This window comes from Ictidomys tridecemlineatus, chromosome 9 (genome assembly GCF_052094955.1).
Source record: "Ictidomys tridecemlineatus isolate mIctTri1 chromosome 9, mIctTri1.hap1, whole genome shotgun sequence".
NCBI lineage: Eukaryota > Metazoa > Chordata > Mammalia > Rodentia > Sciuridae > Ictidomys > Ictidomys tridecemlineatus.
The window spans coordinates 141,616,125-141,636,300 of NC_135485.1; the positions used below are offsets into that span (position 1 = coordinate 141,616,125).

The window sequence follows — 20,176 nt, forward strand, 5'->3', positions numbered from 1 at the left end:
CCAGAGATCCTGATATTTTAAGCTTTTATTATCACTCAATTCAAAGCACTTTTAATTGGGCTGGGGATATAGCTCAGTTGGTGGAGTGCTTACCTTGCATGCACAAGGCCCTGGCAGGGTTCAATCCCCAGCACCACAAAAAAAAAAAAAAAAAAAAAGCACTTTTAATTTACTTTTCTTATGCCTTCTTCCTTGATATTTATAAGTGTGCCATTTAATTTTGAAATAGTTGACATGTGGGGGTGGGGTTCTATATATCTTAAGGTGATTGACTTTTAATGTAATAAATCATGCAGGGAGCACAGTCTGCATGATTTCAAATTTTAAAAAAAGTAATGGAAATGCTTTTTTAAAATTGATTGTATTGGTTACATACATGTGAAAACTGATCAAATTGCATACTTCAAATATGTGCATTTTACTCTACTTCAATTTTACCTCAGTAAAGCTTTGGGGGAAAAAAAAGAAAAAGAAAAAAATTGCTTTCCTAAGGTGGGTAGAATCCCATCAAAATAAAAGAAAGATCAGTGGAGTAGATGAAGGAGAGTGAGGGGGAGGAAGGAGGGATGGAATAAGGGAAGAACAGTGGGGTGGCTCTTATCTAGCTTTCCTATGCACAAATATGAATATACCACAGTGAATCTCATCTTTATGAATATTCACAAGACACTAATTAAAAAATAAAACTAGAAGTAAATAGTAGAAAGATCAGTGGAGGGAAAGAAACAGGGGAAGGGAGGAGAAAGGGAAAGGGGATGTGCTAGAGACTGAATTATAGCAAGTTATACTCCATGCTTTAATATTTGTGTCAGAATGAAGCCTAATGTTATGTGTAACTAAAATGAACCAATAGCCAGGCACAGTGGCTACGCCTGTAATCCTAGCGGTTCAGGGGGCTGAGACAGGAAGATCTCAAGTTCAAAGCCAGCCTCAGCAAAAGCAAGGTGCTAAGCAACTCAGTGAAGACCCTGCTCTAAGTAAAATACAAAAATAGAGCTGGGGAGGTGGCTCAGTGGCTGAGTACCTGAAGCTGAATCCCCAGTACCAAAAAAAGAAAAAGCACCAATAAAAATTTGTTTTTCTTTCTTGACATCTTACTTTATATTTATTTAATTTCATAACTGACTGTAAGACACTACTCTATGTCTTATTATGATCTTAATTCCTGTTTTCCATACCCCACTGGTGAGAACATTAATCTCGTGTTTCTCAGGATCTTAAGTGCAGGCCTGCCTGGATCAGAATCCTTGGGAGGTAGGCTTCTGGTGAGGCTGCAGGCATCTCAAAGCCCAGCCAGTGGGGAGCTGAGGGATGCCCTGCCTCCACTGATGCCCGCAGGAGACATGAGCTGCTTTCCTTGTGGCTCTTCCTAGTCTACAGCATGGTAGCTTGCCTCCTTCACAGGGAGGAGAGACGGGGAAGAAGTGAGACAGGAGAGACAGGGGTTGAGAGAACAAAAGCCAAGGTCTCTTTTTAACCCAATCTTGAAGTGACATCCATCACTTTGACTGTATTCCATCAGTTAGAAGGTGCAGATCACTGGGGTCTCTGGTAGGAGTAGCTACCACACCATTATGTCACACCATACACAGAAGTAACTAGGAATGATTCATAGGCCCAGACATGAAAAGGAAAATAATCAAACCTCTGGAAGAAAATTGAAGATTTGTGATAAGCAAAAAATTCTTATATGGGATACTAGAGTGACAAAAAGAAAAATTAATAAATTGGATTTCATTAACTTAAATATTTCTACTCTACAGAAACCACCATAAAGACAATGAAAACAAAACAAAAAGATTTGCAATTAGTGTATCTAACAAGGGACTATATTCAGATTATTTTTAAACTTTTACAGTTTAATAACTGTTTGGCTGTTTACTACAAAGTTAAACATATACTTAGCATAAACCATGTAATTTACTCATAGATATATATGAACCCAAGAAAAATTAAAACATCCACACACAAAAAAAGGGTGCACAAATATTTGTAGGTACTTTATAATGTCAAAAATGAGAAACCCAAATGTCCAGTTACAGATGCGGGGAGGAACGCTCAGCGTATGATGGAGCAAATGACTTGAAATGTGGAACATCACAGATGAATTTCAAAAAAGAGATGGGAAAGAAAGCCCGACATAAAAGAGTGCATCTTGTATGATCTATTCATAGGAAATTCTGGAAAAGGCAGTTCAAATTGATAATGACAAAGCAGTTTGGTGGATATTTAGGACTAGGTTTGGGAGGTAGCAGAAATGACCACAAAGGGACATAAGGGAAATTTTTAAAGTGACAGACATATTCCATGTCTTAATATGTGTATTTGTCAAACCTCACCAAACTGTTCCCAGTGACTACACTTCATTTTCCACAGTTATATCCCACCAAGATGGGTTTTAAAAAACAGTACAGTGGACAGAGGATACAGCTAAGTGGCAGGTTGCCGAGCATGCGTGAGGTCCAGGGTTCCACTCCCTGCACTACAAAATAAATGAATAGAAAAAAAATCTTTTTTCTATGTTCAATCTGCTACTATATGAGCCTGTTGAGTTTTTATCTTTAAATGTCTAGAAGTTTGTTTTAGCTATTTTTTAAGACTGCTATTTTATATTCTTGTTGCTTCTGGATCCTTGGCTTATATTTTCAGGTTTTTGTATGTACTTTTCTTTAAATGCAATTTAAAGTCTTCTATGATAATTTCAGTGTCTGCCGTTGGACATGTCTGGTTGTTGTTTTGTTTGTTTTTCGTTTCCATGCATGTGGTCTGGTTTCTGTGTCTGCTTGTTAGTGATGCCCTTGAGGGTTTTTGTTACGTCGCGTCTTCTGGGTGCCTGAGGACAGTACGAAGTGTGAGTACTTCAGCCATAGGTAGGATTTCTTCCATACCCTATGTTTGTTCTTGGAGGTAAATCTGTGGTTTGTGGCCACACTCATTATGTCTATTTTTTTCTTCTCTCCTCCTGCTTTGCTCATGACCAAAGTAACTTCTCTGTAGTCTTATGACTTTGAGAGATGAGCCTCACCTTTACCCTAAGGGAACTTACCTTTGGGATCCCAGATCAGTGATAGAGAAGTTCTCTCTGCCATATTGCTTTCCGTGTGTGGTAACACGGCCAGATCCCAAGAGTGAGATATTGAAAATACCATTTGAGTTGGAGGAAGTGCTTTTGCTCCAGTGTTCTGTTTGCTTTTATAGTTATTAGCTTTCATTCAAAAATGGTCTTGGAATTTTTTAGTATATTTTCATCTCTTTAATGCTTTTAAAGTGTCGTGGTAGAGTTTTCAATGGATTGATTAATCTGGGTAATTTAGTGTGCCTTTATTGGATCCATATAGATGATCTTTAAAAATATTCTACCTTTAGTAGCAGAATACAACAATTACTAATTGGGCATTATGTAAAATTGTGGATGTGTAACCGACGTGATTCTGCAATCTGCATTTGGGGTAAAATTGGGAGTTCATTACCCACTTCAATCTAATATATGAAATATGATATGTCAAGAGCTTTGTAATGTTGTGAACAACCAATAATAAAAAAAAAATCCCAATAGAATTTAAGGAGTGGGATGTTAGGCAGAGAGAATTTGTGAAAAATTAACAACGATTATCAGGCTCATTTGGAAAAAGTTAGATGAAAGTGGATTTTAAAAAATAAGTAAAGGCCTTGCCTGGTGAAAATATAAAGCCTCATTATTAAGCTATTTAATTAATAAATAAATATTCTACCTTTAGCTGGAATTCCATGGTAGAACACTCATAAGACCCTGGATTCCATCCCTAGCACCATAAAAGAAAATAAATAGTAACAGCAACAGAGGTGTGTGTGTGTGTGTGTGTGTGTGTGTGTGTGTGTGTGTGTACATGTGTTCTATCTCACTTGGCATAGTGCAGTATACCCTGGCAAAAGCCAGGCTCTGAAAACTCACACAGAGTATACATGTACTGTGTGATTTGCAGTATCCAGGAAGTTTAAATAGACTGTGGCTACAAAATAAGTAAGAACTATTGCAGAGCATTAGCATTAGGGTTATTAAAGCCAATGTTGCACTTATTACTTTTTAATTAAGGAACATTAGCAGTTGATCTTAGTATTATTTCTCAACTAAAGGACTACATTATATACTCTTAAAATACAAGAGTATATAACAAGAGTATATAACTGTTTCCTTGTGTGACATATGGTAAGACCAGATGAGAATCAAGAGAGATAAAATGGAAAGAGTTTTATGGTTTGTCATCCTCACAGTTCCCTAAATGAACACAGTACACCACACAGGGCACGCAGAGGAGCACCCAGGTTGGTCACAAGGCTCAGGGAGAGGGAGGGACAGGGAGCAAGTGCCTTTAGTGTGGTCTTCTTGGGAGGAAACTGATAGGATTGGCTGATTTGAATAATTTCTGTGTGCTCTGGGGCACAGGGACTGTTCCTGGTCTTCTAGTACCTGGCCCTGGGTCATTAGAACAGGTGCAGAGTGGCCCAGTGTGTGAGAACCCAATTAGGGAAGAGGCTGCTCAGGAAGGGAACCTGAACAGCCGCTAGCCAACAGCTCAAACTAAATCAAGACAGCACTTAAAAACAGCTGGATTATTCCTTGAAGCAACTTATGATGTAGAATCCTGAGCCTAGGACACAAGGACATAGGGATCTAATGAGTTGGAAGTATGTGACCTTATCAGAGTTGGAATGGTAGATGAAAAATGTCCGAGGCATTGGCCGAGATCTTAAGAACATTCTGTGAAAGTGTTCACTAATTACTACTACTAATCTACTTCTTGCTGAGCAAGGCTATCCTGGAAAGGCTTAGCACCCCACTCCCTAGCATAATGGCTTCCCTCTGTCAGTATGTTTTGATGATTAGAAACTGCAGACCTACTCAAGGAAAGCTTTTGACACTCAGCAGATATTTTTTGTGTAAAGTTTAAGTAAAAGAGACACCCCTTGATGGGTCCCACTATATTTAATTTTTCCATAGTTCTCAAAAAGAAAAAAAAAGAAAAAGAAACTAGTATGGTATGAGATTATCTTTGTATTGAAAATAACATGTAAATTATTAAAATGATATATATTAACTGAAAGAATAGGAGCTGATTAATATTTTACTTACTTGCTTTATTGAATTAGTAACCTGTCTGGTTACTAATTGAATTTGCTATTGAATTTGCTCTGATTCAGAGTCCCAGTACCCTCCTCAAGTCCTCATTGAGATTACTGGCATCTTGGTTTGTCCTCTCTTCACTCTGCTAAGCTCAGAATTACACCTTGCAAATTAAAATGTCTTAATTCTTCAGTTTGCACACTTACACAAATACATCCAGAAACAAAAACAGATCCCTGAAATCTCTTTCATTTATATAACAAACAGGTGAGTGACAGTTCTTCTTAGTCTAAGCCTTCTTCTAGATGCCAGAAACAAGAGGGAAATGTAAAGCTTGCCTTTAAGAAGTTTCCCACGTGTTTCTCCTTATAACACCCAACATTATCAATGGTCATATTTCAAACTTGTCTCTCTACAGTTTTCTTCTCTGCCTTCTGTGAGTGACTGTCAGCTCTGTAAAGTCACTGGCTTCTTGTTCTCCACCAAGTTCCAGTCTAAAAATCTCCATTGCTGAGGGAATGAATGAAAGCTAAGGGATTGTTTCAATCAATGCTTCTTTTCTGCAGAATTTTAGCTTCCAAAATCTACCTGAACTTTGTGAAAAATGATCAAGTATAATGTTCCCCAGTATTTAAGAGACATCACTAAGAAACTTGAATTCCCATAATGATGCCATTGCTTTATACTGCAATTGGTTTCTCATAAACTTTTGAAAGTACCACTGATCTAAGAATTGTTATGGAAACTGTTAATAAAGGAATACATAGTCTGGGATATAGGCACTGGAATTAATTGGATGAAATAATGTTTTAAAAAATCAGTCCTGCTCATAGTCAAGATCCTACTTCCAGAGAAAACATTACATAAAACAAAAACGTGGCTCAGATTATTTCTCCAATCATGTTTGAACTCCTGTGTTAACATATAAGTACACATTGATCACAGAACACAGACACTTGTCCCTGGTGGTTACTGACAGAGTACTTGTTGATGGATTTGCACATAATGAATATGAATATTTGTGTAAACATAGCTACCCATAGCATAGTGCTAGGTACTTAGTAAGTATCCTTTAAAAGTTTAAAGGTGATTTATTGGGGAATTATTAGAGTGTGATAAGGGGAGTTTGCTATCCATCAGTGCAAGGCCAAATTCTTGGTGCAATACCAGCATCTTGAGCCAGCAGAGCTGGCAGACATCTGTAGGTGTGCATGGGAGTGCATCCCGTGTCAGAAACCCTTGGCTGTCTGCTTCTTGTTATTCCATCTGAGCACTGGAAATTAATTGTTTTTCAGGGAGTTTGGGGTTGTTTTTAGCTGAAATTCAGATACTCTGCAAGAAGCCCTGTAGTTCCAGTAGCTGTGATCTTCAGAGTCACCTGGATGTGGCCCGTGGAATGACTAGGAGAGTCTACTGCCAAGGGCTCCTCCCTCTGCCTCCTTCCCTGAACCTCCACCATCAGTCACCAGGTCTGGCTGGTTCTGCCTCGTTAATTTTTTCAAGTTCATTTGCCTCTATCCCCACTACTGCTGCCTTGATTCAAGGTGTCTCTTACCTAGGTGGCCACGGCAGCTTTCTGGCTGGTCTCTGAGACTCCAGGCTGTCTCCCCTCCAAACCCTTCTCCCTCTGCAGGAAACGACCTCTACAGTAGGATCCTGGTGACCCATCCCACTCCCTGTCTTCTGTCCTTCCTCGGGAAGAGGCTGGCTGTGGGGATTTTCTCATCTGGCCCTTATGTGTTTCCAATCTCATTGATCAGAACTTCTCACTTATTACTCTTCTCTCCATAAGAAGATTTTAGAGAGACCTTCATCACCTTGAGGTCTCTTTATGATAATGAGAGATTAATATTACCAGTTTTAAACATCAAAATAATACCCTAAGTGCCCAGTATTTTAAAAATAGTTGTTAGGTTTAAGCCAGCCAGATGCTTCTCTTTGTTAAATGACAATTACCCAGGAAAGAATCATTCTTCCTTTTTTTTTTTTTTTTAAACTTTAACCCTCCAACAATTCTATAAAGAAGGGACTACTTTTTTTAAATATTTTTGTTGTTGATGATGGACCTTTATTTTGTTTATTTGTATGTGGTGCTGAGAAATGAACTCAGTGCCTCACACATTCTGGGCAAGTGCTTTTCCACTGAGCTACAACCCCAGCCCAAGAATCATTCCTTTTAAAAGTCTGGGGAGGGGGGCGTGGCAGGCAAAAATCTCTGTCCCCAAGAAGCTTTCCTTCTAATAGGAGAGACAGACAGTAAACAAAAGAAAGTAGATGTACTCTGTGTAGATAATGGTCAGCACTAAAGAGGAGAATAAAGCAGAAAAAGGAAATGGGCGGTGTGTCTATTTTTGACATAAACAGTTTAGAAAGGGTCAACAGGAATCTTTGTCCTTCTTTATCTTCCCTTTTCTCTTCCCTTCTGCCCCTCCTCTTTCTCATTGTCCAAAAACAGGACAAAGTTGATTAGATCCCACTCATTGTCCTCCATATATAACTGAAGGTAGCTGGGAAAAAACTGCACAGCCTGCTGGGTAGTCTCTAAATCCATGACCCAGTGCCAGGGTGGAAGAGCAACTGCTTCGCATGTGCAGCAACCTGCACTCCATCCCCAGCCCCAAAATAAAAAATTAAAACTAAAAAAATTCACATTGCCCCAAACACTGCCAGGCAGTCATTCTGTATATTCTGTTCTCTTTGGTGATATTTAATACCCTTTTAATTCTCCTCAGTCTTTGGCATCTACTCTTCCATCATCACTTTCAATTGATAAGCTCAGGACCTCAGTTCCTGTTTCACTGAGAAAAGAGAAAGCATAGAGAATTCCACAGTTTGTGACCCTCTGTTGGTCTTCTTCTGCACATCTGTCCCCATTTACTCAGTATAGCAATAATCTGTCCTTTCTTGGGTATAAGGCCAAGCTCTTCATTTGTCCGGAGCTTCCATTTCTACTTGACTATACTGCCTCCTTGTTGGACTCTCATTTAAATATAAAGAATCTTTCTTGACAGCAATGTCCCATAAAAATAGAAAGCCTAACATCACATCATGACATGGGTAACTGCACTCAGACAGAAACAAACAGGAAGAAGAATCCATGGAATCAGCAATGTAAAGCCAACCAACTGACTTTCTAAGGAGCATTCCTGCTCAAATGAAATCGTGGCTTGGAAATTCATCTGGATATTCACCCCTACCAATCAGGTCTGCCCAGCAGGCCCCAGTCGGTGACAGAGCCAGGCCTGGCCTAGAGTCCAGACAGTAGTCTGTGTCTCGATCCAGCTGTGTGCTTAAATTCTATATTACTAGGTGTTTTGCTATCTTTTTTCCCCCTATTTCAAAGCTTACCTTTTTTACTGCCCAGCCTTAAAAACCAAGTCTTGGTTAAATGACTTCCCAAGCACTAAATAAGTTAAAACCATCAAATTTTTAGTAATTTAGTGATTTTTTTTACCTCTTAGATAAAAGGAAAAAAGGAAATGGAATATTTCCTTCAAAATCAAGAGAATAATACCATCATATGACATCAAACTGGGTAAGATTATTGTTTTTCTTTTATTACATAATTTAAAGAGAGAAACAGTAAAGGTATTAACATCAGCATGAAAGCAGTCATGTCCCTGTGACCAGAAACACTACATTCTGAGTTGGGGAGTCAAACTATAATAGAATAATTTATTGCAGGTTTACTTTGACACCAAGTTTTTGGCAAGTTTGATCTTCACTTTTTTAAAAAAAAATTAAGATCTATTTTTTTATTTGTTCTTTTGAGATATAAATGACAGTAAAGTGTATTCTGACATATTGTACCTACACAGAGTAAAACTTCCCATTCTTATGGTTGTACATGATGTGGAGTTACACCAGTTGTGTATTCGTATATGAACATAGGAAAGTTATGTCTGATTCATTCTACTGTCTTTCCTATTCCCATTTCTCCTCCACTCCCTTCATTCCCTTTTTGTCTAATCCAATGAACTTCTATTTTTCCCTCTCCCAGCCCTTGTTGTGTGTTAGCATCCCCATATCAGAGAGAACATTTGGCCTTTGGTTTTTTGGGACTGGCTTATTTCACATAGCATGATAGTCTGCAGTTCATGCATTTACTGGCAAATACCATAATTTCATTCTTCTTTGTGTCTAAGTAATATTCCATTATGTGTATATGCCACATTTTTTTAATCCTTTCATCTGTTGAAAGACATCTAGATTGGTTCCATAGCTTAGCTATTATGAATTGAGTTGCTATAAACATTGATGTGGCTGCATCATTATATTATGCTGATTTTAAGTCTTTTGGATATATGCCAAGGAGTGGGATAACTGGATCAAATGGTGGTTCCATTGCAAGTTTTCTAAAGAATCTCCATACTGCTTTCCAGAGTGGTTCTACCAATTTGTAGTCCCACTCGCAATGTATGAATGTGCCTTTTTCTCTACATCCTCACAGAGGCAGGATTTGAATCTGTGTCTCTCTCACTCAGACATTGATATGAATTAAGCTCTGCCCAAATACCTCCAGAAAACAGATGTCCTCTATGATGTGAGAAGCACAAGTGTGCAATGAAAAATGGTTCCTTATTTCTACAAATTTAAATTTATGTCAAACTCAACTTGTGTGTCATTGCTAAGGACAGCCATTGCTCTCAAAGCTTATTAAGTAATGGCTCAAAAATAAATGGGAACATCTCACACTATTCTGCACCAGCAACTGAAAGCATCCTGTTCCTTTCATCTCCAGTCTAGGCAGAGTCCTCTAGGACAGCCTTTCTTTCCAAAGTGTCTCATCTGGATGCTTAACTGACTTTGACAGCCATTCAGATATTGAAAATCATGAGACTTAGAATCATGTTATCATGTTTAACAACAGCCTTAAACATTGAAATACTAGTTTTACAGACATAGAAATTTCCTCTTTTAAAGGTGAGTGACTGACTTAAACTCTTAGTATAGGAGTCAGTTGTGGTATATAAAAAGTCAGAACATTAGACTCAAACCCAAGCTCTGCCCCACAAATGTGTGATTATATATAAATCACTCGATTTTTCCAAACCTCAGTTTTATAATCGATAAGATTAAAAGCTACAGTAGATGGCAGGCTTATTTATGAAATAGTATAAATATCAAAATATCAAAGCATCTAGACTGTAAAGCATCATGCAAATATGACATATTAATGAGTTAGAAATAGTCTTTATCCAGACTTTTTTTTTTTTTTTTTGGTTTTTGAATTAAATTACTGTCCCTGAATTGCTAGTCCTTGAATGTCCTTGAAATATTTTCAACTTTTTTATTTTATCATCTATCCTTTTAAGAACAAAGAGATATTAATTGTTGTCATTGCTTTTGCTTATGTCAGTTCAGTGTAACACAGTTTTTAATAAATCACAGTCCTCCTTTGAACTCGCTTTTTAAAGACAAAGGATAGTGAACCAGAATTTTCCAGCCATCACCTCTCCTGTTTCTTGGATCAGAGGCCAGCTACGGGTTTTGTTGTTGTTAGGGGGGGCGGGGGGCATTGAACCCAGGGTCTGTGCATGCTAGGCTGACACTATACCACTGAGCTGCACCTCCAGCCCCCTGTTTTTATTGTATTTGAAAAATACCATATTATGTGACATTTTTGGTGGGTAAAGTAGGTTAAGGAGGACTATAGGTTGAGTATTCCTTATCAGAAATGCTGGAGAACAGAAGCGTTTTGGATTTGGAGCTTTTTTAATTTTTGGAAATATTCCACATATCTTGGGGAGGAGACCCTAGTCAAAACATGAAATTCTTTACTGTGTGTGTGTGTGTGTGTGTGTGTGCGCGCACACACACACACACACTCTACAATTACACCCAGAGCCTCTTACATGTCAGTCAAGCACTCTACCACTAAGCCACATCCCCAGCCTCCTGGAATTCATTTTTGTTTTTCATGCAGTTTCTACAGTAGCCTAAAGGTGACTTTTTACAGCATTTTTATTGCACCTGCCTGCTGACTGTGACCCATCACACGAGGCTGTGTGTGGAATTGCCCACTCGCGGCATCATGCTCATTCCCTAAGCACTTCAGATCTCAGGTTTGAATTAAGGATGCTCAATCACACTGCAGTATAACAAGGGCCCGGAATGGTAGCACAAGTCTCTAATTCCAGCTACTTGGAAGACCAAGCAGAACAACTTAGCAAGAGCCTGTCATGAAATAAAATCTGGGGATGTAACTGAGGAATAGAGCACTTGCTTAGCATGCACAGGCCCTGGGTTCAATCCCAAGTTTCACAAAAACTAATGAGAAAGTAGTTAGCAAAAATAAATAGGTTACATTTTTTAAATGCTTTGAAATTTCTGGGCATTATCATTTTCTTTAGACATCTTGTTAAAAAAGGAATAATTGTGTTTAAATATTTCATTACATAATTTATATGATTATGAAAATGTGACAAAGCACTGTGAACAAGGTTTCATTGTTTATATTCAGGATTTCATAAAGGAAGACCTCGTTTTTTGTGGACATTTAGCCTTGGCTTAATGTACCTGTGTTGGCTATTAAAACCACTGGATTAGAAATGGAAACACTTCCTAATATGCTAAGAAAGCCTTCCAGCAGTTCTCCACTGTGTTGGTGTGCCCTGACATAGTGCTACTAAACCATTTACTTTAAAAGTAGAAAGCATTTCACAAGATTCTTGCATTGACTCTTCCCCTTTGTAAAAGGATTATGTATTTGATATAATACAAAACAGTATAATATTTTACTATATGAGGAGGCTGCACAGTATTGTAGATAAGAATACTGACTCAGGAGTCAGTCAGACCTGAATTTGAATCCCATATAGCTTCAACCCCTTATACTTATCTGTAAACCCCAAATGCTATTATAAGGCTTTATTTTTATGATAACAAATATGAGGTTTTGACTCCACGCACAGCATGTTAAATATTTAGAAAGGAAACAGGGAACTCTGGATTTAGGGAGTAGTTTTTATTAAGTGCTAAGAGATTATTGCATTCAAACTAAACCATGATACAGTGTATAAGATGTGTATGAGAAGCTTTTGTACATATTTCACCTTTAATTATGTGAAAAATTACTTGTTCTAGAAAGCACTGGATTTTAGGTAAGATTTATATACATGAATAATATTCCTGCCCACAGGAAACATAAATAATACCAACAAACATACACCGTATCAGTAAGGTATATTTACCAAAATGTTTTCAACTGGCCTGTCTCACCTGCTAGTCATAATGCAAATTCACATGACAGTCATCATAAGTTTATCATTTTTGATGTAGAAAATTTTATACTTATTCCAGTGAAAACCTATGTTATAAAGGTGACGGTCTATCCTGGACATACGCATGGTAGCAGCCCTCCTGAGCACTAGCAGTTGATATGTGCTTGCCTTGTACCAGTGGTGGTTCCAAGTGCTGCACAGTACTTCCATCTCACTGGGGAAGGATTCTTTTGCTCTCCTTAGAGGTAGTGTTATTTTTAGAGTGATTAACTAGTACAGCCCATGTCTTCAACCAGTTAGGTCTTTCATTAATAATAAATTGAAAAATAGGCAACAGAACAATATATTTAAAAAGCAAAGATTCATTTGATGCATTTGACTCTCCTTATAGTGTTTTCCCCATATATCATGTCATTCATATAAAATGTGTTTTTAGCAGCTTTCAGAAATGAGCCTCTTCAGATAGACCCTAGCATGCTTCTTCCTGGTACACCTTAGTGGTACCATCTTCAGCATCAAAGGCTTCCCCTGAACAAATGCTAGTGCTTCTTGGTTTTCCAGTTAAGCTGTACTCAACAAATCTTGAAAATACTTGACAATTTGCCTTTGCCCTTTTATAACAATTAAATTCTTGTAAGTTTGCTATTTTCTGGCTTGCTGCTTGCCTACTTATTTGCTATAACTAGGAAAATATTTGAGACAAAAGCAAATATAAGTCCAGCCAAAAAAATACTTAAGATGCTGGAGTCCTCTTAGCTTCCTTTGAAAACCTCTGTTACTTCTGGCAATGGACAATTATGATCACAAAGTACCTGCAATTTCTTATGGTAAGTAACTATAGCCATAATTAAATGCAATAAAAATAAAATAATTTTCACCTGGGAAATAATTTTCGTGACAACATAAAAAAGCTTAGGATCAGAAGCTTTTTAAAAAATTTAATTTTATTGATTTTGGCTGTGATTTTAATATTTTCTATCTTCTCCTTTTGGTTTTAAAAAGGAAGTTGTTCTTCCCCCCCCCAGGGCTTTGAGACGTAATATTAGGTTATTTATTTGATGACTTTCTATCCTCTTAATGAATGAGCTCAACGTATCTTAGAACCACCTTCGTAGTGTCCCAAGGATCTCAATAGGTTGTGTCACTGTTCTCATTTACCTCTAAGTATTTTTTTCATTTCAGCCCTGATTTCTTCTGTAACCAGTGGTCATTCAATAGTATATTCTTTAGTCTCCAGGTGTTAAGAGTAGCTTCTATTTTTACTTCTATCGTTGATTTCTAATTTCATTTCATTACAATCTGCTAGGATGCAAGGTATTACCTCTATTTTTTTGTATTTGCTAAGAGTTGTTTTGTGGCCTAAGACATGGTCTATCTTAGAGAAGGATCTATGTGCTACTGAGAAGAAAGTATATTCAGTCATTGATGGATGAAATATTCTATATCTATTAAGTCTAAATTATTAATTGTATTTTTTAGTTCTATATCTTCTTTATTTAGTTTTTGTTTGGAGGATCTATCCTAACAGTGATGAGAGAAGCGTGTTAAAATCACCCAGTATTATTATGTTGTAGTCTATTTAACTTCTGAAATTGAGCCGGGTTTGTTTGATTGTTTGTTGTATGTAGATGCTCCTTTGGGGCACAAATATTTATGATTGTTGTGTCTTGTTGATGTATAATTTCCTTGAGCAGTATGAAATCTCCTCCTTTGTCCCTTCTGATTACCTTTGGCTTGAAGTCCACTAGACTCTTCAACAGATGGTTCTGGGAAAACTGGAAATCCTTATGTAGAAGAATAAAATTTATCCCCTATCTCTCAAAGTGGATCAAGGACCTAGGCATTAGACCAGAGACCTTGCACCTACAAGAAGAAAACATAGGCACAACACTCCATCATATGAGCTTAGGAACTGACTTCCTCCTCAAGACTCCTAAAGCACAAGAAGTAAAATCAAGCAAAGGAAGCAATCAAGATGTGAAGAGAGAGCCTACAGATGGGAGAAAATCTTTGCCACATGTACCTCAGCTAGAGCATTAATCTCCAGGACATATAAAGAACTCAAAAAACTTAATAGAAATAAAATAAATAACCCAATCAATAAATGGGCAAAGAAACTGAACAAGCACTTCACAGAAGTATGCTGATTTTAAATCTTTAGGTATATACTAAGGGGTGGGATAACTTGGTCAAATGGTGGCTCCATTCCAAATTTGTTGATGATTCAATCAATAAATACATGAAAAAATGTTCAACATCTCTAGCAATTAGAAAAATGCAAATTAAAACTACACTGAGATTCCATCTTACTCCAATCAGAATGGCAATTATCAGGAATACAGGTGACAATAAATGTTGATGAGGATGTGGAGAATACATTCACTCATACATTGATGGTGGGACTGAAAATTGGTATAACCACTGTGGAAATCAGTTTGGAGATTCTTCAGAAAATTTGTAATGGGGCCACCATTTGGCCCAATTATCCCACCCCTTAGTATATACCTAAAGATTTAAAATTAGCATACTGCAGTGATGCAGCCACATTAATATTTACAGCAGCTCAGTTTACAGTAACTAAGCTATGGAACCCACCATCCCTTCAACATGAATGAATAAAAAAAAAATATGGCATATATACACTATGGAATATTAATCATAAAGAAGAATTAAATTATAGCATTTGCCAGTAAATGGATGAAACTGGAAATTTATCAGCCTAAATTAAATAAGCCATTCCCCAAAAAACAAAAGCTGAATGCTCTCTCTGATATGCAGATACTAACACAAAATAAGGGGGATGGGAGCAAAGAATAGAAGTTCATTGGATTAGACCAAAAGGAATGAAAGGAAGAGTGAGAGATGGGAATAGGAAAGACAGTAGGATGAATCAGACATAACTTTTCTATGTTCATATGTGAATACATGACCAGTGAAATTTTACATCATGTACAACTTCAAGAATGGGATCTCAATTAGAATAATTTATACTCCATGTATGTATAATATATCAAAATACACTCTACTGTCATGTATAGCTATAAAGAACAAATAAAAAATTCAAACTACTCTATGGTATCTTCTTTCACTTTGAAGTTTAATTTGTAAAATTTTAATTTTAATAATTCCCTCTTACTCTTTTATCTTGAAGTATATGTAACAGAATATTGAGTTTCCAAAAGGAAGTGATTTTAATCATTAACTTATTAATATGTAACTTCTATAACTAATATCTCTACAAATTTACAGAAATATGAAATCTTTGCTATATTATATATTAAATTTTAAAACTTTATAGAAAAAATTATATGTGATCTTTCTTACCAAATATTAAAGTATAAATCTGTATGGTGTTATTAGCACAGATGTAGGAACAGAATGCAGAAAAGCAGAGACCAGAGGCCGGAGATTCAGCTCAGTTGGTAGAGTGCTTTCTTCCCATGTACAAGGCCTGGGTTCCGTCCCCAGCACCACACACCCACACACACACACACACACACACACACACACACACACACACACACACACCCAATGGTAAAGAGATGCCTTTGGAAAATCATCTAGAATATTCCTTACTCTGGGGGCTGAGGTTGTGGCTCAGTGGCAGCATTTGCCTCGCGCATATGAGGCCCTGGGTTCAATTCTCAGCACCACATAAAAATAAATAAACAAAATAAAGATATTGTGTCCATATATAACTAAAAAAATTTTAAAAAAGAATATTTCTTACTCTGTACATAAACTAAATTCAACATATATTAAATAGCTAAATATAAAAAGGAGACATCAGAAGAAGTCAGACTTTTTTATTCTCCCAGAATGGAGAAGTGTTTCTAATCAAAACACAATCCAAAAGAGGAAGAGTAATTAATTGATCTCACCGTAAAAGTAAAAAGTGAATATTCTATATGAAAGAAGATACTAAACATAAATACTATTTGTATTTTAAATAGCATACCAGAAAAATAAAACAAAAGATAAGATGAATATGCAAAATTCACTAAGTTCCACAAATTAAGAAAAATGTTAACAACCAGTAGAAAGATGGACAAAGTGCATGAACTGGCAGCTCACAAAAGCAGAAAGGCAAAACTCCTTGAAACGTGTCAGAGCAAGTTCAGCCTCACTTGTATTAAAATCAATTTTAAGCAATAATTTTATTCAGCAAGTTAGCAAAAATGTCAAAGATAGTTAACATCCGTTGCCTGCAAGTTCTTGGTAAACAGGAGTCTTCAGAGGGTACTGGCAGGAAGGTAACTGGCAGAAATCTCCATGGTGTGGTCCTTTTATAGCTCCCAGGATGGCCTCCAGAGGTCCTCCAAAAATGTTAAGAGCAGTGACACTCCCGTCCCTGTGCCGTCAGGTCTCCCACGTCTTTAACTATGGCTCTTAAAGGACGTGCTTCACTCTGATTTCTCTGTCATCAGTTTTTCCCCATTCTATTCCATGTTTTGTACTGCTTTCAAAATTATCTTCCTAAAAATTAAATATGATGTTAGCCCTGCCCACTTGACAACTCCTGATTTTGAAGCATTTTGGATTTTCACTTTCTGAATTAGTGATGCTCAGTGTGTGTGTGTGTGTGTGTGTGTGTGTGTTGAATTATTTACACAACACCCACCTGAGCCTAGGAAGTTCCCTTCACTCTCTAAAACATTATAATTTCTCTTTTTCTAAAATATTGTTTTAGTTGTAGATGGACCCAATAGTTTTATTTACTTATTTTTATGTGGTGCTGAGGATTGAACACAAGGCCCCGCGCTGGATCCTCAGCATGGGGGCGAGGAGGGGGGATGATCAATCTAAGTAGATATTAGAATAGTGGTCACTAGAAACTAGGGAGAGCGGGGTCGGGGGTGGGAATAAAGGGAGGTTGGATTATGGTGACCAAAGTACATTTGCATAGGGGGAATAAGCTGTAATGCCCTAAAGCACAGTAAGGTCACTGTAGTTTCCAATTTACTATATCCTTTATTAAGAACTAGAACACAGAAGTTCAAAGCTTCACCATAACAACAAATAAATCAATATGTGTTTAAGGAAAACTGCTAATTACCCTGATTTTTATCACTCCACATTGCATACACAATTGAAGTATCACGTGTCAATTTAAAAGAGAATGAATTGGAATAATAAACTCTTTTAAGGTTAGAATTTCTCAAACTTTTTCCACATTTAAAATGACTTTTAAAAAAAAGTAGATTGATTGGGTTTTCCTTTTTTATTTTAAGTATTAATGAAAGGTGCTGACTAAAAGGATCAGATGTAGATGGAGTGAGAGCGGACCACCTGGGGCTAGTTTGTGCCTTCTGTACGGATATCCTTCCCCAGCTCCCACCTGGAAAGGTTCTCTTCTCTCCAGACCCCCAACTCAAATGCCATTTTTTCTATGAGGTTTTCTTCTTCCCTTGAAAGATTTATGGCTTTTATGTTCTTACACACCCATACCATTCTGCTCATTCCTTTTTATGGCACTAACTGAATTATGATAGAAACTATCATTTATGTCTTTACAAAACTATGAGGTAACATCTTATGTGACATATTCCATAAAATTGAAACAAGCTATTTCATAAGATTATATTGAATAAAAGAGTTGAACAAATGATTATGCAACATGTGACATTTGCTTCTTTTATTCAAGACCAGCTTTGCATGTGTGTGCACATGCATGTATGTCATTACAAAGTTTTGGGTTTTGGAGCATTTTGAGTTTCCACTTTTTGGATTAGTGATGCTCAGTGTATGTGTGTGTGCGCGTGTGCGTGCGTGTATATGCATATTGAATTATTTACACAGCATTTGAGCCTAGGAAGTTCCTTTCACTCTAAAACATAATTTCTCGACTGTACATCTGTAATGTTTGGCTGCCATAACTGCTTTTTTAAGGCTTTTTTTTTTTTAATTAACAGGATGAGAGGCAGCTGCAGGTACTGGCAGATTACAAAATGCATAATTACTAAAAGTAACTGAAGCATATTATACTATAATTCAGCAGGAAAAAAAACATCTGGCACATGCTATGTTAATTTGTCATAAGAGAGTTTTGAAGGAAGCGCTTGCTGCAGCTGGCAGATCTGTCATCCCCCTGAAGTGAATGGTGCACCTTTTGTTTTAAATTCTCTCATGTACTATAGGATAATGCATTTTGTGAGTTAATCTTTAGCCATCACTACAGGATTGCATGTATTGAAGGAGTTTTCCTTTATGTTATAGCAACCAAAATCTACATGGCTCACCTTTATTGAAAACTGTGCTTTAATTATAACAGGATGATCTGAACTATTATAGTAATTAATTATAATGTCACAGAGATTGGCCCAAATGGAAACTTCTCCTCTCATGCGTTAAGGAACATCTCTGACTTGTTTTACTTAAACTATTTACAGTGTTTCCAGAGACTGCCACATTGTAGGGAAGGCCTCGCTCTTACCCTCCTAACCATGCCATAAAACATTCTAATGCCCACCTTTTTGAAGGAACCTATGTTTACAGCTCTCTACTAGGCATCTCTGTACGTCAAACCCAGCCCAAGTTTTACCTTCATCTCTTATTTCCCCCTTCCATGGTAGTATCTACCCATTGCTCAAGCAGAATTCTGAGTGTCATCCTGAGCTCCTTCTCTCACATCTCTAAATCCCCTGCTACTAATTCCACCACCTAAATATCTCTGAATCTGTCCATTTCTCTCCAATTACTATAGTTTGAGCTGTCAACAGTGCTTACCTGAATTACTGCTAAAATTTCATGATTTGACTACTGTCTTACATCCTGTTTTTCCTGCTGCCATCAGCAAGATGTTCAGATGTTCAGATCCAATCACGTCAATTCTTCTTAAAGCAAGTCACTGCCTCTCTGCTGTATTTAGGATAAATCTTATTTCCTATCCTGACATACAAAATCCTTTGTGATCCCTCATTTCCAGCTCTTCCTCTCCCCCTCCCTCGTAACACTGTGTCCCAGTCACACTGAATTTCTTTCCGTTTCTTACATTTATCATTCTTTCTTATTTCCTGAGCTTCACACATGGATTCAATTGTCTGCAGCACTGTTCTTTTCCTTCCCTGTCTTTGTCCACCTAACTTCTATTTATCTTCCATACCTAGTGTAAACACCTCCTTCCCCTGACGGACAGCTCTAATCCCCTAATCCTGCGTGTGTGTCCCATGTGTGCACCATGACACTAGTGTTCACTGCCTGTGTTTCAGGCCTGGTAACCGTACAGTGTTCCTGGTAGATCTGGTTCCCCCTGTCTCCCTAGCACAGGATGTGGCATGTGACAGGCACTGGATTCAATGTGTTCCATAAGGAACTTTGTAGTTCTCCCAGTCTAAGAGAAGCACTTAAACTGGTGGTGTTGTCTCACCTGTTACTTTGTAACCTTGAGTTTATTCTTCAGATAGCTTTTTAAAAATAAGTTTCCTAGGAATAATCTATACCCAAAAAGCTTTAGAATACATTGGTTTTCCTAGCAGTGGTCTCCCAAATTTATTACACCATTTGGTGGCTACTCTGAAAATTATAGTCACTGAATTAGCTCATTCGTTCTGCCATGAGAACATATAGTTAACAAAAACTTTGGAAAAGCATGACATGGGAAATTGGAAATGTTGAAGGAACAAGTCAGCTGATTCTGTAGAATAAACAAAAATTTTTTATTTATTAAAACAATAAATGCTTTCTAAAACACTAAAATCGACATTGATAAATGATCCCATCAGGCCTTAGGCCCTCGCTCTTCTGCCTACCACACCTGCGTGGAGCATTGCCACAGTGAAACTGAAGAAGCAAACTGCAAACAGGACAGTGGAGTCCTCTCTGTTGTGCATTCTGCAATCCTGACGACCCACAA

The 20,176-nt window shown here is 37.4% G+C and overlaps 1 protein-coding gene across 3 annotated transcripts in view; it reads left to right on the top strand.

Annotated features, from left to right (window-relative positions):
* The window catches only part of Sclt1 (sodium channel and clathrin linker 1), a 172,694-nt gene that overhangs the window by 129,730 nt on the left and 22,788 nt on the right, over positions 1-20,176 (top strand). Inside the window, exon 19 of one of the 3 annotated variants that reach the window (XR_013425526.1) lies at positions 8,563-8,636. The exons of the other annotated variants lie outside the window; for them this stretch is intronic. The gene's annotated coding sequence lies outside the window, so the exon portion shown is untranslated. The remainder of the gene's footprint in view (positions 1-8,562; positions 8,637-20,176) is intronic. 3 annotated transcript variants of the gene reach the window in all.